Raw genomic sequence first — 21,933 nt, 5'->3', positions numbered from 1 at the left:
AAATGACTTGATGGACAACGGTGCTACAATTGGTCCCAGAAGAGGCTTCGCCTTCTCCTTCTCTTCCTCCTCCTCCTTCTCCATCTCTGTCTCCTCTTTCTCCTTCTCCTTCTTCTCCTCCTCCTTCTCCTCCTCTTCCTTCTCCATCTCTGTATCCTCCTTCTCCTTCTCCTTCTCCTTCTCCTCCTTCTCCTTCTCAATTCTGGTCTACAATATTAAATATCTGGGATTGCAGATAACTAAAAATCTGAACTGGTCTCTCCACGTGTCATCCTTAAGTGAGGTGTGCAAACCAGTGTCTGCATTCCCTGCATCTGATGAGGAGAGCACATCTTTCTCCTTCTATCCTGTCTACTTTTTACAGAGGAGCGATTGAGAGCATTTTAATAAACTGCACTCCTGTTTGGTTTGGTGGCAGCAGTGCCTCCGATTGAAAGTCTCTACAGAGAGTGGTAAGGACAGCTGAGAAGATTATAGAAAGCTCGCTTCCTGTTATTCAGGATACTGCTTATAAGCGCTATGTGCTGAGAGTTCGAAGCATTGTCAGAGACCCCACACACTGATTTCATGGTCCATTTCTGTTGCTCCCCACTGGGAGAAAGTTTTGAAATATTCCTAGCAGGACTACCAGGTTCTGTAATAGCTTTGTTCCCTATGCCATCCGTCTGGTAAACTCCCAAGATTCATATCTCTTGCCATGAACATGTATACATCCAAACTGGACTATGTTGTTACTCTGTGTTACATAATATATGTATGCATATGCATATTTAGTTAGTTAGTCATGTTTATGTAGTGTATATTGGAGGTGGTGACCCTTTGAGAGCTGTTTGCAATGAAATTTCATTTTAATGTATGCCGATTAATGTACATTCAGTGACAATAAAGTTATTCTATTCTATTATTTTCTGTTTTCTATTCGACTCAATTCCATTCCATCCCATTACATTCTATTCTATTTTATTCCATTCTGTTTTCTATTCTATGAGTTTCATCTTCAGGATCTGGCCTTCTAAAGAGCAGTCAGGGTTGATCTCCTCTAGGACTGGGCTCATCTCCTTAAGAGGAAACTCAAATACTTTGGCCACTTAATGAGAAGGAAGGACTCACTGGAGAAAAGACTGATACTGAGAAAGATGGAGGGCAAAAGAAGAAGGGGATGACAGAGAATGAGGTGGCTGGATGGAGTCACCGAAGCAGTCGAGGTGAGCTTAAATGGACTCCAGAGGATGGTAGAGGACAGGAAGGCCTGGAGGAATGTTATCCATGGGGTTGCAATGGATCGGACACAACTTTGCAACTAACAGCAACTGCTCAGTAGAACATATATTTAAGAATTCTCTCAAAATGGATACTTGAAAACTGTATCCTAACATCCTTACTTTAAATCTGTTTTACTATATTGTTTTTTTTTCCTGGTTAATAACATTCTGGAATTGTTGACATAGGTGGATACCAAACAATAGTAAATGCAATTCACATAAGAGTCCTTGAGGGGAAGAGAGTTATAAGATTTGTTTATGTGTGGTATTAAGAAATTATGTATACAACGCGAAATGTTGACACATTAATATATCCTTGAGCCTTACTTCTCTAATGACTTGGCTTAAGAATGATTGACAGCATATTAAATATTTGCACTAATATTAAAAAAAACCCACAGGCATTCCTGCTTCGTACTGGGAGTTTTTTATCAAGAAAACTCTGACCCCTTTAAACTTATTTTTCCAATGAATTATTCTTGTCCCCATTTTTTTTTAAAAAAAGAGATAAAAATGTCATATGAAAAATAAAGGTATGTTATGATTAGATGCAATGAAAGCTTGACCTTTGAAGGTTAATATTTTTCCAATTAATTGAAGGATCCACTGGGGAATAGCTCAGAGGAAGATAATTATATTTCTTGGCTGTGAATTATTGAGTGCTTCAACAGCTTCACAAAGGAAAACGGGAGAAGAGCTGGATTTTTTTCTCCTTAAGCAAAAATGAAAACAGAAAAAAAAATGATAGCGAAGGGCAAACAATGGAACTGTAGAGAATTATGTTCAGTGTAGATAAAATGGGGAAAAAAAAGCTTTTTTTTCCTGTTTCCCTATGATACTGGTACATAATATCTGTTGTGGTTTGCCAATGGCCAGCGGAGCTGGCAGCAGAGTTGGACAGTGAGGAGGTTGGGGAGGAACATGGGCCAGTCCTGGAGTCTGGGGAAAGCTCAGATGAGGGCTCTGCATCGGAGGCAGAGATGGGGCCAGGACCACCTGGTAGTTATGTCCTGCTTCCAGAGTCTGACATCAGCGAGGCAGAAGAACAGTGGGAGCCTGTTCCCAGTGTGTGCATACGCAGAGCTGCCAGAAGGCAAGAATGATTAAGAAAAAAAGGGCGACTTGGGAGTAAGGCTTGGAGACGATTGGCCTCTCCCATAAGACATAAATGAGGAGCAAACGGCCGTGAGCCTTTGCATGAAGCAATTAGTTCATCTAGTCTCTGAGAAGTCCTGTTTGACTCTGTGCTACATTTGACCTTGCAAAACTAAATGGCAATTAGGTCCCTGGCAGTGAGCTGAATTAGCCTGCAATACTGCATTCTAACCCCTGCACAACCACAGCATTCTAACAGCCAGAATGAAAATCAATATTTCTCCTATTAATTAAATTATCCTAAATTATGGGTCATGGGCAAAATTGGGGAACTATTAGTATGGGATAAATTGGGTGGCAGGACTGAAGGATGTGGTTATTTTCAGGGTAGACTGAAGAATAACGAAGACACATAAGTACAACAGAGGTTGAAAGCACCCTGTCCTTCAAGCAAGGTTCAGCTGAATTCTGGGAATTGCAGTCCACATGTCTGAATGCAGCCAAATTTGAAAAATGTTGCTCTAGACCTGTAGTCCCCAACCTTTTTTTGGCAATGTCCCACGTAAGCATCTCTAAAATCCCGATGCCCTCCTTGTGACATATCATTCTTACTTTACTCAAAAAGTGAACTCTTCCCACACGGAGGAAGCCTAAAAGTCAATTAACTTGGTTTAAACCAGGTTCAAATTGCCCCCCATTAAAAATCCAATTGCCTCCCTGTGGGGTGTGGGCCCCATGTAGGGAACCCCTGCTCTAGGCTAAAACATCTCTCTTTCTACAAAAATTGGCATTCTGTGATTAATCAGGAAGAACAGTGGGATGAATAAAGCTATTAAATTTAGTTTTGCTAATTTCCACATTATTTTAAAGTTGTCTTCCAGCTCATTTCCCATAATATATAGTTTATTGGCTAATTCAATATATCCATGCATTTTTTTCTCCATGCATTCCCCAGTATGACACACTTATACATGCAGGGATTTCTGTACAATAGAAATAATGACAAAATGTAGACTCAGGGTTGAACTGTGGGGTGGACCTAGGTGTGTTGACCAATGGTGGGATTCAAATAATTTAACAACCGGTTCTCTGCCCTAATGACCAGCTGGGTAGGCGTGGCTTGGTGGTCATGTGACCATGTGGGTGTGGCCAACTCAACGTCACTCAGGTCATTGGGTGCTTCGCCTTAACTGTTACAATGTAACAAGTGTTAACCGGAGAGGCAGTTTCTGTAAGCAGGGCAATAAAGATGAGTCTAGAAACAACACCAGAATGTTTCCTTCCTGCCTTCCTTACAGGATTAGCCCTGTAAAGTGGGGAAAAAACAAAATGAGATTTCTTCCAACAACCGGTTCTCCCGAATAGGTGTGACCTGGCTGAATCCCACCACTGGTGTTGATTGTGTTCCAGTATATTTAAAGACTGCAAGAATTCCCTTGTTTAATTTGTTAATACATTTAGGTAGGTTGTCAATACTATACGTTTAGAAATAAAATAAAATTTAAAAAAGTATTTTAAAACTTTTATTCAGAGACTGCAAAGTATCATTTGGGGAAGTTTCCTTGGCTGCCCCCAAATCCAGCAGGTTTTGACGGTACTGCAATCTATATTCAGAATATTCAATGGTTGAGACGATGTTAAAACAGACTGAGCAAAATTGCTGAGAGTATTTTCTTTCATTACTGATAGCTTAAGACGTAGGTCTCAAATTCGATTGCGTCATGTGATGTATCATGATTTTTTTCCCTTTGCGGAGCTGGGGTGGGCGTGGCCTGTACATGATGCATCCGGCCCGCGGGACACCAGTTCGACAAGTCTGGCTTAAGGGAAAACATCATTTGATTTTCCACATCTACCAATGCACTTCTAATAACAACAATTGGAAGCTGAATTCTGGAACAGATGGACATTTATTGTGACCTAATAGAAATGGTAGATTGTAAACCAAATTTAACAAAGAAATATTTGTTTTCAGAAGGGATGGGTTACATATGGAAGAAGAGCTGGTTAGATTAATCTATAATATCATTTCATTTTTTTTAAAATTAAAATACTATGTTTTGCCAGGTGTCTGTGCAGTGATCAGATGCCCAGGCAATTGGTTCTTTGGGACCCAGAGATAAGGAACACTCCAGTAAATAAAGGAATTTAAAAAGTGTACATACCAAGCGATCATGTTGGATTGACAATATCTGATGACGGATATGGCACAAGAAGAAGAAGAAGACAATCCAAGCAAGGTGATACCCACATCTCTTACCAGCTGCCAGGTGCTCCTTAATAATGACAGCAGAGGTAGTCCAAGGGCAGCTAATTTGTACAGTAGCCAGTGCTGGGTTTCATGCAGACGTTTCCCACAAATCACAACCCCAAGATATTTTAAAATCAAAACCTGGGACCATGACACCAGAGCCAAGGTGGCACAATAGTTAAAAGGTAGTATTGTAGGCGAACTCTGTCCACAGCCAGGAGTTCGATCCTGAAGGGGCTCAAAGTTGACTCAGGCTTCCTTCCTTCCGAGCAGAGGTGGATTGTTGCCGGTTTGGCCCAGTTCAGCCGAACCGGTAGTAGAATTCAGGCCTGGGTCTTAGAACTGCCAGCAATCTGGGCCTGCCACGCACCTGAATCAGTTCCCTCGCCGCCGCTTGGCCGCCGCCATTTTGGATTTTAGTAACTGCACAGGCGCAGTTCACTGTAAATTGCTCTGCGCATGCACACAGAACAATTTGCATTGAACAGCACACACGTGCATAGCGCATGTGTGCGCACAGCGTGTCTGTCGTGTGCATATGCACGTTGCGTGTGTGTTGCGAAACGGCAGTAATGCTGACAGAAACCCACCCCTGCTTCCGAGGTCAGTAAAATGAGAACCCAGAATGTTGTGGGAAATATGCTGACTCTGTAAACCACTTAGAGAGAGCCAGTAGGAGCCCCTTGACTTGGCCTTCACATTGATGGAGTAGCTATATGACCCTCTCCACCTTTCCCCCATAACTGCCTTCCAAGACTATTTTGGGCTGCCTCCGTTTCTCTTTCTCTGTGTAGTATTTTTCCCTGTTTCAGAATCCAAACACCAGCTGATTATGGACCATGTTTCCTGCCTTTCTGAGTTTCATTTGCTATATTTGGGATTTACGGTGTCGTATTTTGTATTTAGTGGCTTCTTTTTGACCCTGCTAAGCTCCAACACCCACTTAAAAGTAGATTAACAGAGGAACAGCCAAAATAGTGAGTCCCTACATATTAAATGTGATCCTATTTTTTTAAAAAAGTAAGACACATATGCTTTAAAATAACATCAAGTGTTTTTTTAAAAAAAACATTTATGCGTAAATACATTATTTGAAACAGCATCCATTTCTTCTGAGACGGACTCGGCTTAAATACACGCCGAATCGCTTGGAAATGCTTAGAGAGCTGAGGCTGCCCTTTTCCTTGATCTGAATGTTCGCAAAAGAATATATAAGCATCATTCGTAATGAGGATGATTGTGGGAAAATAGTACCTCCTGTAAGTAGTCAGGGAAAGGGTAATTTGATAGGGATAAAACATGTAACACATCAAGTCAGTTAATCAAGCAGAAATGTGGCAAAGAGAACACACTGTCATCATGACTGACAGTGATATATAGAGTGCTCCCAAGCCATCCAATCATTCTAAGCAACATTACCACCTTCTCACTGATCAAAGCCACCATGAGAAGCACACACACAAATTATTGCCACGTAGAATGTCCTCGCTTGATGTTTGTCCATCATGTTCGAAGAGGAATTTGACATCTTAACAGGCTGTGGGCTGTCGACGATGTGTCCAGAGGTGGCTGGTAAGGCCTATACGGGCACGAAATGTTCTGCCACATGTCAGGCAGACATGTGTGGGCACCATTGTTGCAGCATTTGCAGTTCTGGCTTTGCGGAGTGTCCGCTTCTCTTGTGCTACGGTTGTTCTTCTGTCTTCAAATGTCTGGCAGCTTTGGTGGATCAGCCTGTGCCACCTCGATTGATCTTGTGCCAGGGTTTCCCAGGAGGTGGTGTTGATATCTAGAGACTTGAAAGAGGCTATCAACATACCTTTGCATCGCTTCCTTTGCTCCCCCAGGCAATCACTTTCTTTGAGACAGCTCAACATAGAGCAGCTGTTTGGGGATGTGATGGTCTGGCATCTTTGCAACATGGCCTGCCCAGCGTGTCTGGGCTTTCATCAGCAGGGTGTGAACTGATGGCAGGCCTGCTCTGGAGAGGACTTTTGTGTCTGGCATCTTGTCCTGCCACTGGATCCTCAGAATTCTATGGAGGCAGGTCATGTGGAAATGGTTCAATTGCCCAGTGTGCCTCCTGTATACGGTCCAAGTCTCACCCTCTCTCATTGTCATGTAGAATGTCCCCACTTAAAACACTGTGCGCCATATTTTCGTAGACTAATTCTGGTATGCTGGAAGCCAATGTGCCATCAAATTCAGAAGGAAGGGTACAAGGAGAGAATAACAGTTGAAAGGGATATTGGAGGTCTTCTAGTCCAACCCTCTGCTCAAGCAGGAAATCCTATACCATTTCAGACAAATGGTTGTCCAACCTCTTCTTAAAAACCCCCACCTTGACTTGGTCTTCACATTGATGGAGTAGCTATATGACCCTCTCCACCTTTCCCCCATAACTGCCTTCCAAGACTATTTTGGGCTGCCTCCGTTTCTCTTTCTCTGTGTAGTATTTTTCCCTGTTTCAGAATCCGAAGACCAGCTGATTATGGACCATGTTTCCTGCCTTTCTGAGTTTTATTTGCTATATTTGGGATTTATGGTGTCGTATTTTCTATTTAGTGGCTTCTTTTTGACCCTGCTAAGCTCCAACACCCACTTAAAAGTAGATTAACAGAGGAACAGCCAAAATAGTGAGTCCCTACATATTAAATGTGATCCTATTTTTTTTTAAAAAGGAAGAGACACATATGCTTTAAAATAACATCAAGTGTTTAAAAAAAAACATTTATGCGTAAATACATTATTTGAAACAGCATCCATTTCTTCTTAGATGGACTTGCCTTAAATACACGCCGAATCGCTTGGAAATGCTTAGAGAGCTGAGGCTGCCCTTTTCCTTGATCTGAATGTTCGCAAAAGAATATATAAGCGTCATTTGTAATGAGGATGATTGTGGGAAAATAGTACCTCCTGTAAGTGGTCAGGGAAAGGGTCATTTGATAGGAAGCAGGAAATCCTATACCATTTCAGACCAACCTCTTCTTAAAAACCTCCAGTGATGGAATGCTCACAACTTCTGGAGGCAAGTTGTTCCATTGATTAATTGTTCTCACTGTTTCTCCTTAGTTCTAGATTGCTTCTCTCTTTGATTAATTTCCATTCATTGCTTCTTGTCCTGCTTTCAGTGCTTTGGGGAATAGGTTATACCCCTTCTTTTTTGTGACAGCCCCTTATATATTGAAATGCTGCTAACATGTCACCCCGAATCCTTCTTTTCATTAAACTATAGACATCCCCAATTCCAGCAACCATTCTTCATACATTTTAAACTCTAGTCCCCTAATCATCCTTGTGGCTCTTCTGTACACATCTTTCTAGAGTCTCAACATCTTTTTTAATATTGTGACAGAGCCATAGACACCAATTCATAACTTTGATGACGTCAACATGAAAAATAAATAAATATACATTGTGAGTCACAATGTAAGTCCTGCTATTCTCTCTTTCCACCATAGCGCTGCACATCAAAGGAGTAACAGGTGGAGTTTGCATGATGAGGTCACAATGTCTGCTTGACTTCCTGGCAGCTACGTATCTATATACAGTATATAGGACAAATTCTCATGGACAATTAATTGGCTGGAATGAAGGCAAATATACAAAGAAAAGGGAGTCAAGCTATTCTCCAAAGCTCCTGAGAGTAGGACAAGAAGCAATGGGTGGAAACTAATCACGAAGAGAAGCAACTTAGAACTGAGGAGAAATTTCTTGACAGTGAGAACCATTAATCGTGGAACATCTTGCCTTCAGAAGTTGTGAATGCTCCAACACTGGAAGTTTTTAAGAAGATGTTGGAGAACTGTTTGTCTGTAGTGGTGTAGGGTTTCCTGGCTAAGCAGGGGGTTGGACTAGAAGACCTCCAAGGTCCCTTCCAACTCTGTTAATCTAATTCTAATTCTAAGGCCATGAAAGGTGCTGAAGTATGATTGGGCAAATTGAAGAGCCCCATGAAAACAGTGTCTCTAAATCAGAAGTCTTTAAACTTGCCAATGTTAAGATTTGTGAACTTCAACTCCAATTCTATTCTATTCTATTCTATTCTACTCTACTCTACTCTACTCTACTCTACTCTACTCTACTCTACTCTACTCTATCTCAGTGGCCTGGCTATCTTAAATTCCTTCAACAAAAAATCTCTGCTTTCCTCAGCAGTAAACTGTCACTCAATCACCCACGGATGGCAATCAATAACTCGCAGGAGACATCCCTTGCAAATCTATTGAATACACACTCCCTCAGAACCCTCACATTTCACCCCCCCCCCCGTCAGTCTTTTCCTTCTCGCAAAGTCTCTTGAGAAATTCCTATTTATTCCCCCTGTTAGCTCACTCACCCCATGTGTGCATGCCTGCCTGAGTGTTTATGTACATGAATATATATATCAGCCGTTGCCTTAAGGGATCTTCCAATTGCATTTCTTTGCAAGAACTCATTTGTAAGATCAATTCTCTTTCCAGCCATTAATGAAGACATTTGTCATAGGCCCTGACGTGTCAGGGTCTAATTATAAACCACGGTTATTTTCTTGCAGCTGTCTGAACCACAGGATATAGAGTTGCTTTTTAGTTCATAAGGATTGATCAACTTTCTGCTCTGCGGGGCGGTAGGCTTTTCCCATCAGCTCATTTTGCATGGCAGAAGAAACATCTTTTTTCATTAAGACCCACATTTGTGTGGCAGTGGTGGGATTCAAATCTTTTTACTACCAGTTCTGTGGGTGTGGCTTGGAGGGCTTGGCATGGCCTGGTGGGCGTGACTTAGTGGGCGTGGCAAGGGAAGGATGCTGTACAATCCCCATTTCCTCCCAATCAGCTGGGACTCGGGAGGCAGAGAATAGATGGAGGCGGGGCTAGTCAGAGATGGTATTTATCGGTTCTCCGAAGTACTAAAAATTTCCGTTACTGGTTCTTCAGAACTGGTCAGAACCTGCTGAATACCACCTCTGTTGTGTGAACATTTAATGCTGTGAAGCAAAATTAACATTTCAGGTGGGACCCACTGAGCAGTGGTTAGAGGGTTATAGGACACAGATAGGTGGGATGAGAATCAGAGAGATTTTTCTCTCTTCTTGAAATGGTTTTTAAATGTAGGTAGTGTCAGGGGAAATAGTGTCAGGTAGTCCTCAACGCACAACCAGAATGGAGCCCAAAATTTTGGTTGCTAACCCGAGACAGATGCTGAGCGAATTTTTGCCCATTTTATGATCTTTCCCGCCCTAGTTGTTAAGTGAATCCCTGCAGTTCTTAAATTAGTAACATGGCTGTTAAGGGAATCTGGCTTCCCCATTGACTTTGCTTGTCAGAAGGTCGCAAAAGGAGACCACATGACCCCAGGATAACACAACACAATATGAGCCAGTTGCCAAGCATCAGAAATGTGGATCAGGTGAGGATGCTGTAATGGTCACCAGTGTGAAAAATGGTAATGAGTCGCTTTTTTTTCAGCATCGTTGTAACTTCAGAATGAACTGTTGTAAGTCGAGGTCTACCTGTGGGGAATGAATAAATGTGTCAGTTTAGTCAGAAACTTTCTCCCCCACTTTTCCTCTAGACTACCCAGACACTTAACAACTTCAGGGATTCATTTAATGACTGAGTGGGGAAAAAAGGTTATAAACTCAGGCCATCTCCCTTAACAACCTTCTTGCTTAGCAATGGAAATTAAAATCTCCATTGCGGTCATTAAGTCGAAGATTACAATACAATACAATAGCAGAGTTGGAAGGGACCTTGGAGGTCTTCTAGTCCAACCCCCTGCCTAGGCAGGAAACCCTATAATGTTTCAGACAAATGGCTATCCAACATCTTCTTAAAGACTTCCAGTGTTGGGACATTCACAACTTCTGGAGGCAAGCTGTTCCATTGATTAATTGTTCTAACTGTCAGGAAGTTTCTCCTCAGTTCTAAGTTGCTTCTCTCCTTGATTAGTTTCCACCCATTGCTTCTTGTTCCACCCTCAGGTGCCTTGGAGAATAGTTTGATTCCCTCTTCTTTGTGGCAACGCCTGAGATATTGGAAGACTGCTATCATGTCTCCCCTAGCCCTCCTTTTCATTAAACTAGACATACCCAGTTCCTGCAACCATTCTTCATATGTTTTAGTCTCCAGTCCCGTAATCATCTTTGTTGCTCTTCTCTGCACTCTTTCTAGATTACCCATTACCTCATCGCCCCTTATCCTAAACCATCAAATGGTCAAATGTAATCTGGCAGAAGGAGAAAAATATTGAGAAGAGGAGTAGTAGTGATATTGATGGGTTTAATTTAATTACAGGTAATCCCTGGGTTGCAAGCATTCCCTTAGCAAATGTTCAAAGTTACGCAATAAGGGCCCCCTAGTGTTTATGAACAAATTGTGAATCTTGTAGCACCACGGCAATTGTTCGCCCTTACGAATAACCATAGAGGCTCTGCAACATATGTCCTGCACATTGCTGGCCTAAATGGAGCTCCCGAGGGGCAGATCCACCTCTCCGATGTTCCATTTGGGCCTCCGCTGTCCTTCCCCAAAATGTTGCTGGCCAAAATGGAGCTCCCGAGGGGTGGATCTGCCCCTTGGGGAGCTCCATTTAGGCCAGCAATGTGCAAAGTGAGGCCTGTGAAGGCCGGAACGGAGCTTCCGAGGGGCAGATCTGCCCCTCAGAATCTCCATTTCATCCTGCAACATGCTGCGGGAGGCTGCGGAGGCCTGAACGGACCGTCGGAAGGGTGCACGTGGCTGTGAGATACTGGAGAGGAGACTGCTTGCTAGATGCTTCACAATGTAAGTGACCAAGCACAGCAGGTTGGGATTAAACTAATTGCTTAACCATTAGACGCGCTAAGAAACTGATAACAGGTAGTCCTCGACTTATGACTACATGTGAGCCCAAAATTTATGTTCCTAAGTGAGACAATTGTTACCGTATTTTTCAGAGTATAAGACGCACCTTTTCCCCTCAACAAAAGAGGCTGAAAATCTGGCTGCGTCTTATACACTGAATACAGCATTTTTTTTGCCTCCTGAAACCCCGCCCCCTTCACCAAAATGGCCGTGCATAGCTTGTAGGAAGCTTTCAGAAAGATTCTGGGGGCTGGGGAGGGCAGAAATGAGCAAAAAATGAGCCGTACTCTATAAGCCTCCTAATGCCCTTTTTTTTGTCAAAAAACGGGCCAGTTTTCGTAAAAAACGGGCCATTTTTTGCTCGTTTGCCCCTCCCCCCCAGAACACTCTACAAGCCTCCTAAGGGCTATTCATGCCTTTTTTTTTTTTTTTTGAAGAAAAAACACGGACCCATTTTTGTGAAAAATGTGCCATTTTGGGGAGGTTTGCAGAGTGCACAAACTTTTTTTTTTAATTTGCCTTTTTAAAACCATGATGCGTCTTATACTCCGATGCGTCTTATACTCCGAAAATACGGTAAGCGAATCCGGCCCCATTTTACAAACCCCTCTTGCTGCACTTAAGTGAATCATTGCATTTTTTTATTTTAGTAACATGGTTGTTAAGTGAATTTGGCTATCCCGTTGACTTTGCTTGTCAGGGGGTCGCAAAAGGGGATCACATGATCTCAGGACACTGTATCCATCATAAATACGAACCACGCGCCAAGCATTCGAATTTTGATCACGTGACCATGGGGAGCCTGCGACAGTTTAAGTGTGACAAATGGTCATGTCACTTTTCTCAGAGATGTCGTAACTCTGAGTGGTCACTAAATGAACTGTTGTAAATCGAGGACTATCTGTTGTGATTCAGCATGGAGTACAAGTTACCCATGTCTAACACAGAAGAGAAAACTGAAGAGAATTTTACTCCTTCTCCACCATTTACTCTTCCCCCAGTCTTATATTCTACTTCCCATGAAGCAATCAAAGATAATTTCCAAAAATAATTCCCGAATTGCAGGGTACGGTCATTTTTTGAAGCAGACAGTGGCCTGGAGTTAATATAAATTAGAGCTCCGAACTGGGAATTAAAATTATCTATTTGACCACCAACTGAGGTAAATCAATATTTAAGATTCTAAAACGACACTGTTCCTCTCTTAACAAGCAAATCTGAAAATCCAGGACACTCAGGAGAAATGGTGCAGAGAATTTCAGCAGCATTTCTAATAGATAGTGCTAAAACCATGATAGAATGAGGATTGCATAAAATGACCTATTTGGGAAACTCAACATTGAGAATAGAATAGAATAGAATAGAATAGAATAACAGAGTTGGAAGGGACCTTGGAGGTCTTCTAGTCTAACTCCCTGCATAGGCAGGAAACCCTACACCACTTCAGACAAATGGTTTTCCAATCTCTTTTTAAAAACTTCCACTGTTGGATCATTCACAATTTCTGGAGGCAAGTTGTTCCACTGGTTAATTGTTCTATCAGAAAATTCCTCCTTAGTTCTGAGTTACTTCTCTCCTTGATTAATTTCCACCCATTGCTTCTAGTCCTGCCCTCGGATGCTTTGGAGAATAAGTTGACTCCCCCTTCTTTGTGGCAGCCTCTGAGATATTGGAAGACTGCTATTATGTCTCCCCTAGTCTTTTCCATTAAACTAGACATACCCAGTTCCTGCAACTGTTCTTCATATGTTTTAGCCTCCAGTCCCCTAATCTTCTTTGTTGCTGTTATCTGCTCTCTTTCTAGAGTCTCCACATCTTTTTTACATCGTGGTGACCAAAACTGGATGCAGTATTCCAAGTGTGGCCTTACTGTTTATGCAGCCTAGAACTGTGTTGGCTCTTTTGGCAGCTGCTGAACACTGCTGGCTCATATTTCAACCCTGAAAGTATTTGCACTAAAATGTGAAGAGTCAAGATAGTAGTTGTGACAATGTGATTGACGATTCCCCTCTTTAGTATCTATGTCAATGTTGCACAGATGTTCAAAGGGGAAGGATTTGAACAATGCCCTCACAGCTGCTATCTTGACTATCTTGCCTCCTCCTAACCAGGTGTCATTACATAATACTTCTAAGTACACATTCTTTGATCCAGATGACCAGGAATCCTGCCTTTTACAGCTATATCTTTAATTAAATGGGTAGATCACTGTTCCAGCTCTGCATTTCCTCAAGGGACGTTTTTTGCTTTCCCCCCCCCTTGCGGGAGCACTCTACAAGCCTCCTAAAGGCTATTCATGGCCTTTTTTTGAAAGAAAGAAAAACACGGGCCCATTTTTGCAGATCTGTACACTGGAGAAACAAAACAACCACTTCACAAACTCGTGGCACAACATAGAACAGTTCCAAGAAGGTTCCATAACATTTGCACCTTACAGGTGACCTTGAGGTCACAGATAAACTCCAAGTGGCCTCAGTGACTCTCAGAAAGAGAGCTAAATGACCAGATGAGTGCAAGGAATATAAATCCATCCATCCTCCACCATTTACAGAACTAAAGAAGCTTCTTGGAAGTGAAGCAAAACATGTTTTCTACATCTTCTCTGGTAATATAATACTGCTAACCAGAGCATACAAAACATTTGCTAAACCAATTTTTGAATACACCCCATCTGTCTGGGCATTAATACAATTGGGCATTAATACAATCGAGTGAGTCCAGAGATATTTCACGAGAAGAGTCTTTTCCACTCCTCTGCTCACAACAGAAGACCTTATGCCAGCAAGCTTGAAATTATGGGCTTAGACAAGTTAAAACTACACCACCTTCCATCTGACCTAAGCATAGTACATAAAATTATCCACTACAATGTCCTACTGTCAATGACTACTTCAGCGTCAACCACAACAACACATGAGCAAACAATAGATACAAATGTAAGGTAAACCACTCCAAACTCGATTGCAAAAAATATGACAAATGAGAAAATACGACTTCAGCAACAGAATGGTCAAAGTCTGGAATGCTCTATCCGACTCCATTGTTACAGTCTCAAACCTGCACAGCTTCAACTTTAAACTGTCTATTGTTGACCTCAGCGCATTCCTAAGAGGTCTATAAGGGGGATGCATAAGTGCACCAATGTGCCTACCATCCCTGTTCTAATGTTTCTTTTCATTCGTTTCCATTTTATGTCTCCAAAATCATGTTTATACTTATATATGTTATCTAATACATGCTTGATGAAATAAAAATAAAACAAAAAATAAAATCTTCAAGGAAAAAGAAAGAAGTCCAGCTGTCTTTTGAAGAAGCACCTTTGGGACAAACAATGGCTTGGATAACTGAGAATCTCCACAGACATTTAGAAGGCATCTTGTGATTCTGAAGAGAGGGAGGGGCAGAGTGAAATTAACTTTTCTAACAAGTAATTGCCTTTCACAAGTGCCAACTGATGAAACATTTTTTGTGAGCTGGTTATTTCAAGCCACCATGGGGGGAAAAAACCTGCCTGACTGCTTGTGCACATGTTCTTAAAATGCCCCAAGTTGGCTTTTGTCATGAGAAAGTATTTCAGCAGTGAAAGTTTTAAGATAGAGATGTCAGGGTTCCAAATAGCATCCAAAATTAAATCAGAGTCCAAGGCAAAGTATTGCTCAAAGTTCCAATTTATTAAGAGAGCCATGTTGGCACATCTGGGAAAACCCGAATCTGAATGCTTCCCGATTTTCCCCACCCAGTTGAAAGTTCAAGATCTTGCCCCCACACCCACAAGTCCATCCCATGGTCCAATCTTCCACTGCCATACTGGCAGTCCCCTCCCCAATCCAATTCTGGTCAGGTGCAGAGGTGCAAAGACAAAGGATGACCTTGGCTTTCTAGAAAGAATTTGGTTATGGCTACATAGCATCTAACTCCATACAATCCTCCCCCCCATTTTCCCCACAATAGAAAATGCATAGTAGAATAATAAAAAGTGTGGCAGGCCAAAGATCCAAAAGAAAAGATGGCTGCAGGCCTGACAAGAGAAGCCACGAAGACACAATATTAAATGTCAACTTGTCATCGTTCTTTGCAATTTAACAAGCACGCCAGTTCTTGGTGAGGTCCTGGAAAACTCAACAGCATTTGCCACCAAACCTTTAGCTTACAAGTTCCTTGACCACTGACAGGAAATGAAGTCCACCTTGAATTAGAGAGAATCATAAATGGCCTGAGCTATGGGATGGGTGACATCTCTCAACCTAGGCAGGGAAGATGAAATGTTCTAATTTCTCAAGGACAAAACTTCTACCTAACAATGACAGAAATATTACCAGGGAAGACGAGCAGTCCTAAAGGTAATGGCTGCAATATGTACATATTATTAGATTTATATCCTGCTTGTGGTGGTGTGCTCTACATAGTGCTTTCCCCACTCCCAACATAATTTCCCAATTTATTTATTTCCTGGATTGATGAATCCCTCCCACCCCCAACTCAAAGTGGCCATCTCTAGTGAAGCTAATGAAGAGAAGGACATGGGGTGACATGACAGCAGTCTTCCAATATCTCAGGGGCTGACACAAAGAAAGGGGGTGGTGTGTGTGTGTGTGTGTGTGTATGTGTATGTGTGTTGTTCTGCCTCCAAGTGCTATTCCCCAAAGCACTTGGAGGCAGAACAAGAAGCAATGGATAGAAAGTAGCAACCTAGAAGTAAGGAGAGAATTTCATGACAATGAGAACAATTAAGCAGTGGAACGACTTGCCTCCAGAAGTTGTGGGGGCTCCAACACGGGAAGTTTTTAAGAAGAGACTGGACAGCCATTTATCTGACATTTGTCTCGTCTCCTGCTTGTGTATGGAGTTGGACTGAAAGACCTCCAAGGTCCCTTCCAACTCTGTTACCCGACTTTGGATGGCACACAATAACAACAAACAAGCAAAAAGTTTTAAAAGCCCTGTAACATTAACAAATATACAATTAGTTAAATATAAAGGTAAAGGTTCCCCTCGCACATATGTGCTAGTCGTTCCCGACTCTAGGCCAGTCAGAGGTGGTATTTACCAGTTCTCCAAACTACTCAACGTTTCCGCTTCCGGTTCTCCAGAACTGGTCAAATACCACCTCTGGTCCTTAAATTTACAACCAGAACTTGCTTCTGAGTTTCAGGTGCTCCATCACTGGAGGTTTTTAAGAAGAGATTGGACAGCCATTTGTTCAGAATGGTATGAGGTCTTGTACTTGAGCAGAGTTTGGCTAGAAAGCCTCCAAAGTCTCTTTCAATTCTGTTATTCCATAATTCTGTATAACAGAGACAGAGACCAGAATTTCCTTTGCGAAGCAAGGTGGTTGTTAGCAGCCATGCACAATTTTACAATCTTTTTTTCCATATTCGCTAAGTGAATTTGTTAAGTGAACCATGCAGTTGTTAAGCAAATCCAGCTTTCCCTACTACTTATTGGAAGCCACCTGAGAAGGTCGCAAATGATGATCACATAACCCTGAGAAGTTGCAACCTTTCCAAATGGTTGCTAGGTGCCCAAATTTGGATTACATGACCGTGGAAATGCTGCCACAGCCATAAATGTGAGGACTGGTCATAAGTCACTTTTTAGTTGTAACTTTGAATGGTCACTAAACAAATTATTGTAAGTTGAAGACTACCTATACTTGGGTAATGAAACATCAGTAAGGAAACAACCAAGCTCAGAGAGCATCAAGATTTCCATAGTTCAACCTTAAGTTACAGATATTCTCTTCTATTGAAACTAATTATTATTATATAGCTATGAAGAAAAGAATGGTAATTAATCAAGAGGGAAGGAAAAAGTAATGGATTTCCGAACATAAAATCATAGATAAGAGACAAAATTAAGAAATTTTGGGTGGAGTGTCTCTTTTCCATGGTTCTTTTGAAACAACTTTCATAGCTGAAGACACAATAATGACATTTATTGTGTTACAGTTTCCATGCTGTCACTTCAACAAGCAAAATGTTTGTTAGGGTATTAGGGTCAATGATTCGAGTCTCACATATTTGGATACTGTCAAAGCTGACAAAAGTCAACAGCTGTTGGGCAGGAAGGTAGGTGATATACACAAACACATCTCAACAGCTGTTGCCTTCATGTCTTTCGCTTGAAGCCAACGGATCTTCTTTGCTTTGTCACAAATATGTCTCAAAGGTGCTTTTTGAAAAGGCAACTGGGTTTTCTTTGTTTTTCCTTGAAGATGTTTTGCTTCTCATCCCAGAAGCTTCCTCAGTTTCAGTTGAATGGTGGAGAATGGAAGGATTTATATTCCTTGCAGTCATGTGGTTGTTAGCACAAAACAACCACTTCACAAATGCATAGCACAACATGAGAGAACAGACCTATCAGGACAAGATTCAGCAGCCCATTCGCATTTAAAAGACAAAGGTCACTCTTTTGAAGACAGCAAAGTCCACATTCCGGACAGAGAGGACCGATGATTTGAAAGAAGGGTCAAAAAGGCTATCTACATAAATACTGAACAGCCCTCTCTCAAAAGAGGGGAAGGGATATGACACCACCTGTCTGCTGTTTTGGTTCACCACACTATAACAAAGATGTTGAGACTCTAGAAAGAGTGCAGAGAAGAGCAACCAAAATGATTAGGGGACTGGAGACTAAAATATATGATGAATGGTTGCAGGAACTGGGCATGGCTAGTCTAGTGAAGAGAAGGACCAGGATGTGAGGGGCTGCCATAAAGAGGAGGGGGTCAAGCTATTTTCCAAAGCACCTGAAGGCCAGACAAGGAATAAGGGATGGAAACTGGCCCAGGAGAGATTCAACATAGGAATAAGGAGGAACTTTCTGACAGTGAGAACAATCAACCAATGGAACAGCTTGCCTTGGAAGTTGTGGGAGCTTCATCACTGGAGGCTTTCAAGAAGAGATTGGACTGCCATTTGTCAGAAATGGTATGGGGTCTCCTGCTTGAGTGGTGGATTGGACTAGATGACCTATAAGGTCCCTTCCAACTCTGTTAATCTGCTGTTTACAACACAGTCCTTTCAGCAGTTCCAAGAAGGTTCCACAACCATTTGCACTATTTAGGTGCCCCTGAGGGCACCCTGTGGACACAGATAAACCTCCAGGTGGCCTCAATGATTCTCAGAAAGAATGCTAACCAGATGACTGCAAGGAATATAAATCCTTCCAATCTTTGCCATTCACTCAGAACTGGAGAAGCTTCTTGGATGAGCAACTCGTCTTGAAGAAAAAAGAAAATCCAGACCTTTGAAAAAGCACCTTTGAGACAATCATGACCGGGAATCTCTATAGACATGTCACATGTTACTCCTGGGGAGGAAAGCTATGGCAAATCTAGACAACATACTAAAAAGCAGAGACATCACACTGCCAACAAAAGTGTGTATAGTCAAGGCTATGGCTTTCCCAGTTGCAATGGATGGCTGTGAAAGTTGGATCATAAGGAAGGCTGAGTGCCAAAGAATTCAGGCCTTTGAACTCTGGTGCTGGAGAAGACTCCTGTGAGTCCCTTGGACTGCAAGGTGATCAAACCGGTCAGTCCTAGAGGAGATCAACCCTGACTGCTCTTTAGAAGGCCAGATCCTGAAGAAGAAACTCAAATACTTTGGCCACCTAATGAGAAGGAAGGAGTCACTGGAGAAGAGCCTCATGCTGGGAAAGATGGAGGACAAAAGAAGAAGGGGACGACAGAGAATGAAGTGGCTGAATGAAGTCACCGAAGCAGTAGGCATGAGCTTAAATGGACTCCAGAGGATGGTAGAGGACAGGAAGGCCTGGAGGAATGTTATCCATGGGGCTGCAATGGGTCGGACACAACTTTGCAACTAACAACAACAATCCATTCAATGACATGGAAACTCTCCTTGTACCCATTTATTTAATTTTTTTTTGGGGGGGAAGGGAATGCATGATGACAAATTGCTAATTAATTACAGATCCTAGTTTCCCTCTTATATCTTAAAGTATTGCATAAATGTGAAGCCGTCTAAATATGCCCGTAGATTGGTTGGTCTAAAGTTCAGAGAAATATCAGGGAAGATTCTTGCAGCGAGTAAATTAATAGCAAGAAATGTTAGGGCAGAAATGCCAGACTCTTTGCCTGGAGGTTTCAAACCTTTTCTGCAGGGTGGCAGATGATTTCTCATCAATGCTTCTGTTTCTCTGGGAAAGCCCTGAAAAACTCATCACCGATAGAGCCAGAGCTCAATCATTTTGTGCCATCTGCCAGCCTGAACAAGAAGCGTGTTAGAAAAAACATTTGCAAATCTTCCCATGTTTCCTCTCTCTCGAAATAGATTGGGTAGCCTGGATCTGACACCTCCTATATGAATATGCTAGAATTTGCAGCGAAACCTGCTGCAAGGAGCATTCAGGTTCAAGACAATATCATTATAACCTTTTCCTGAATTTATCTTTCTCCGTCGTAATGTTGGAGGAAATGCCCATCTGGGTTCAGTTCCAAGTGGGGAGAAAGACACTGGAAACATGGAGGCTGATTGGAAAGGTGGTTTAAAGGTGAAGCAGAAACACCAAGCATGTGTGATTTTGGGTAGCTGGCCACATGGAGTGGAGAGTGAGAGGTGTTTATACCCTCTCTTGGGCTTTGAACTTGAGCTTCCTGTTCCTGTGGCAAGGGCATGTATTCCAGTGGTGGAGTATTCCAGAATTCAGCGGGTTTAGCCTGGTTTGGATGAACCGGTTGTTAAATTGCTGTCTGGCCCCGCCCCGCCCCACCCAGACAAGCAAAGTCAATGGGGAAGCCAGATTCACTTAACAACCGTGTTACTAACTTAACAACTGCACTTATTCACTTAACAACTGTGACTAGAAAGGTCATAAAATGCAGCAAAGCTCAAATGTCTCATTTCAGCAACAGTAATTTTGGGCACAATTGTGTTTGTAAGTCGAGGACTCCCTGTATACTAATAAGGTTGAAATGAAAACCATTCATTGCTTGTGCCAGAATTATTTGATCAGCCTACCTTCAAACGTTCTAAAATTTAGCAGCCCTTTTCTCCCTTTCCATTTTAAGTTTTTAATTGACTTCCAGGTGAACTTTTAATCCTAACTGACAGAATCAAGGTGCCAAGCTGATCTGGGTGCTACAGTTAGAAAGAGTGTATTTTTAAAAAACAAACCTCAGATGTTCTCTCATTAAAAAAATACTGCTTTCATTCCCAAAGGAAAACAGAAAGTTGCTTCCTGTAATGGAAGCTTTGTGATTTGTGATAAAAGAGAGGACAAATTTGAAACAATCTCAACCATAGTATAGGGCAGTGTTGGTGAACCTTTTTAGCACCGAGTGCCGAAACAGGAGCGTGCATGCACGCAGGGGGGGGGGGCACCGGAAACTGGAAAAGCAGTTCACCAGCGTACATGAATGGGAGTGCCGGAAACCAGAAAAGTGGTTCCCTAGGAGACATGCATGCACCAGGTAGCTAAACTTCCAGTTCCAGTCACTTGGTGTTATGGTATCTGGTGCACACACACACTCATGCACGAAGACCTGCTGGCCAGCGCTCATGCCTGTGCTGGAAACCAGAAACTCAGCTTCCCAGTGCATGCATGTGTGCTGCTCTTCCGGTTTCCAGTACTCTCACCCGTGGGAAGACCAGCTGCCATGCCGAAACCCAGAAGTGCAACGGGCAACAGCTGGCATGCCTGGAGAGATGGTTCTGCGTGCCACTTCCAGCATTCGTGCCATAGGTTTGCCATCACAGGTATAGGGAGTACCACAACTGAGTCCAAAGTAAGCTAAGTGAAACATTTGTTAGTTTTGCCCCATTTTATGACCTAACCTGCCACAGTTGTTAAATGAATCCCTGGAGTTATTAAATTAGTAATGTGGTTGTTAAGTGAATCTGTCTGCCCCATTGACTTTGCTTGTCAGAAAGTCGCAAAAGGGGATCACATGAACCCTGGACACTGCAACTGTCATAAATATGAACCAGTAACTAAGCATCCGCATTTTGATTATGTGACCACAGGAATGCTACAATGTTTGTAAGTGTGAAAAACAGTCACAAGTTGTCAGGATAATGATGATTTAATGGCTGACCAGCTGCTGTAATGCTGTAACCCGAGATGATGACATGAGGATGAGTCAGCAGGGTCACTGCCACTTTAAGAAGCTGTATATATAAGAGAGGCCATGTGAGGGCATTTCCTGTCTCCTTGTGTATCTCTCTCTCTCCTCATGTTCTAACTCAGTGATGGCGAACCTATGGCACGCATGCCACAGGTGGCACGCGGAGCCATTTGTCAGGGCACGTGAGGCGCTGCACTGTCAGCTGGCCAGCACGCATGGGCGCGCTGGCCAGCTGAGTTCACCTTTTTAAAAGCCATTTTTCGCCCTCCCCAGCCTCCAGAGGCTTTATAGGAGCCTGGGGAGGGCAAAAAGAGCCTCCCCCACCCTCCCAGAGGGCCTCCGGAGGCTTCAGGGACCGTCCGGAGGCTTCCCTGATGCCTTTGGAGGGCTTAAAACGACTCTCCGAGC

The sequence above is a fragment of the Natrix helvetica genome, assembly GCF_964273705.1.
Source record: "Natrix helvetica genome assembly, chromosome: 2".
In the NCBI taxonomy this organism is placed as follows: Eukaryota; Metazoa; Chordata; class Lepidosauria; order Squamata; family Natricidae; genus Natrix; species Natrix helvetica.
Note: the sequence above shows the minus strand (reverse complement) of the source record.